Here is a 3,416-nt window from a genome sequence, read left to right as displayed (position 1 = left end):
TCTCGGCTCTCTTTCTTAGTAATCTCTCCCTTCTCAGTTGCCTCATTAGATCCATCCAAGTGAGCCTGGTCACAACTGGCCCTTGGCAGTCTGGTCCCTGGAGCACCTGACCCTGGCAAACTGGCCTCTTCATAGCTGACCCCTGACTGACTGGCTCCTGGCACACTGATCTCTGGTAAGGTGGCCTCTTGATTGTCGGCCCCTGACATACTGGCCCCTGGCAGTCTGCTGACATCTGTCTCACTCTCTCCATCTGTCCCTTTCATTCCCTTGGAACTCCACCTCAATATCTCCCTGAATCTCTGTAACAATAACAAGGCAATTGCTATGTGTATGCTGCCTTTACATGTGCACCTATTGTCATTTAAGGGTACACTATACTCCTACAGTATAGTGAGATTCATCTAAGTTCGCCTATTGGCAATGTTACAGTATGAAGAAATCTGTAGATGATCTACATGTGGTATATGAGTCTTCAGAGAATCCCTTAACCCTGGTAGTTTTGAAGCTGTATAATCTGAAAGTTGCATTAGGAGTGTAGTCTATCCTTGAATTATATAACATGGGAAACATTGTTAGCTTCATATATCATACCAATGTTTGATGTGCAGTAATAGGTGTGGTCATTATTCCTGACAGCTGGAGGCATACTCCTTGACGTAAATGTTCTCCTTTTCGGTTTTTTGTATAAATACTGTTGGAACAGCCTCAACCTCAAATTTCCTCCTGATTTGTTGCCAATATATTGGTCGTCTTCAAAGTGTACCTGTGGGTAGGTAGGTTTGATCAGTTTCCACTGCACACTTCAAATGTCATTGAAGAGTCATAATTCTCTACACTTGGAAATATGATGCCCTTTAAAATGTTAATAAGCCATGTCACCTCTTTGAACATTACATGACAGAGTTTTCTGCTGTTGTTGTCCTCTTTCAGACACAGGTTTTGTCTGTTGACCATTGCCATCCATCTCTTCCTTCGCTCTACGTCCTTAGGGAAGCCATACATCCGGAACCCCTTCTCGGATCGATTAGAGCACCCAAATGCTATGTATGACAACTGATCTATTAAAATGCAATATAAACGAAAGTGCCATAATATTTATTGTGCAAACATTTTAACATGAATATTGCTATGTCCTCTGTTCAGTCTGCTCCCAACTGTATTCTCTCCCATTATTCACCACTGTTCCTATTCTTGCTCTGCTTTTTAGGGCCCAGGAAACAGATGAAGAGGATGTCCCTTTCACAAAGGAACCTTCTTGTTTTTTTCAAAATGATTAGGCCCCTGGATGCCCTAGACTAGAGTTCTGTATTGCTTTTTTGTAAATAGTTGCTTTTTTGTAAATAGTTGTTTGTAAATATTTGTAAAATGCCCCCACCCACAATTGTTGTTCGCACAATTATGCTTGTGCGAACAACAATTGTGGGTGGGTGCTTATTGTGCTGCAGACGTTGAAGGACCTGAGTCTCCTGAGGAAATACAGGTGAAAGGTGAGGAGAGGTCATCGCTTGGAAGGTTTTATATCCTGTGGTGTCTCAACAGAACTTAATATGAATTGCTTTATTGTCTCGTCGCTGGATCACCTCCCCCTGGCAAAGTGGCCTCGTCATTTTAATTTGTATTGTTGACAAACCTGTTTTTGTTGCTCTGTTGAACCATGGCTCAACAGGAGCTTCTGTAAATAGTTTGAATATTTATCATAGTAATCATTTTCAGTCTCCCACTCTCTCAATTTAATTTATCGTTTCTTTGCCCCACCATATCTTTTGTTGTCCAAGGGCACTAATTTGGTCTGTGTTGAAGATTGTTTTACACTTTAGATTAATCAAAATTGTGTTTTTTGGCTGAATTAATCTTTTTCTGTTGAACCCTAACCCTCTTTGTTCTCATTCTCATTCATTTGACTTTGTTTTGTTCTAACACACATCACTTTTTCCATACACTGTTCTTAATAAGTAATAGGCTACCAAGCTTTCCGTTGTCACCCTGCCTCTACAAATGCAAAACTGTCAATAAAAAGTATGCAATAATGCAATTACAGCTGAGAAAGTACTTGGGTGTGTGTGTTTTTTTAATATATATATTTACCATTCAATAACGCAATCGCTGCTGTCTGTCTGTCCCATATAAGAACATGACAGCGCAGCGCAACTATACTACGGACGTGACTGCCCTGACAGTGACAGCAACATAGCCTGCTTGTGCTGCCACACTTTCCCCTCAAAATATCGTTAAATAACGAAACTTGTAAATATTGCCAATCCATACAAAGTGTAACCACATCATGTAAATATGAAAGCAATCTTTAAAAAATAACAGCGTTGGTTTAATCTATGACTATTTTGACCATGTTTGTGCTGTTTTTGCCATAGAGAAGCATTGCCACGGAAGTGCATTTTGAACTATCCCGGCATACATAAACCACGTGACCGGCTGGCGGCGACATCAAAGAGTGTCGTAACTCTTATCTCTCTATGGCTCTGCCTTACCCTAACCCTTACCCTAATCCTAAACCTAACCAAGTCTTCACCCTAAAAGTAATGATTCCCCTTATGGGGACCTCCAATTTGTCCCCATAAGGGAAGCCAGTCCCCACACGTGACTATGTAAACAGATTTAGGTCCCCACAAGTATAGTAATGCTAGTCCACACACACACACACACACACACACACACACACACACACACACACACACACACACACACACACACACACACACACACACACACACACACACACACACACACACACACACACACACACACACACACACACACACACACACACACACACACACACACACACACACACACACACACACACACACACACACACACACACACACACACACACACACACACACACACACACACACACACACACACACACACACACACACACACACACACACACACACACACACACACACACACACACACACACACACACACACACACACACACACAGAGAGACATATATACCATACCGGCCTGCGTGCCAGCCTTAGCAGCAGACCCCACTACTCTCCTCCACATGTAGTTACACACACATTGTGGAAACACTGTTCTGACCGTGTGCACACCCTCACATTACACTATATCAGGGGTCTCCAAACTTCTTTCACTGAGGGCCACATACAGAAAAACATATGAAGGGCTGGACCACTCACTAGAGGTGAGGTTTATTGCCTCATAAGTTCAGTTATAAGTCAACAATGTAAGTGAATTATGCTTGATACTTGAGCTTTAGAAAGAAAACAGCCTACATAGGGTTTCAATTATTTAGTTAGCAGCTCATTGCTTAAAACAGAAGCCTCAGATTGTTTATAATAAAGGGAAAGAGGAAGGGTCTATTTCAAGCTTGTAGTAAATAAGTTATTGGGCTTTTTTATTAACTTAGATTTCTTAAAAAAAAG

General features: G+C 41.6%; 1 long non-coding RNA gene across 2 annotated transcripts; it reads left to right on the top strand.

Moving 5' to 3' along the window:
- Positions 1–706: 706 nt before the first annotated feature.
- Positions 707–1,631, top strand: LOC117463011 (uncharacterized). Of its 2 annotated transcripts, none has more exons than XR_004553869.2 (3): positions 707–772; positions 934–1,047; positions 1,211–1,631. It is a non-coding gene; the product is annotated as an uncharacterized lncRNA (long non-coding RNA). The 2 variants fall into 2 exon arrangements; XR_004553868.2 differs by having other exon boundaries at positions 707–776.
- The last annotated feature ends 1,785 nt before the right edge of the window (positions 1,632–3,416 follow it).

This window comes from Pseudochaenichthys georgianus, chromosome 17 (assembly GCF_902827115.2).
Source record: "Pseudochaenichthys georgianus chromosome 17, fPseGeo1.2, whole genome shotgun sequence".
In the NCBI taxonomy this organism is placed as follows: Eukaryota; Metazoa; Chordata; class Actinopteri; order Perciformes; family Channichthyidae; genus Pseudochaenichthys; species Pseudochaenichthys georgianus.
Note: the sequence above shows the minus strand (reverse complement) of the source record. Positions and strands in the feature narration are given on the sequence as shown.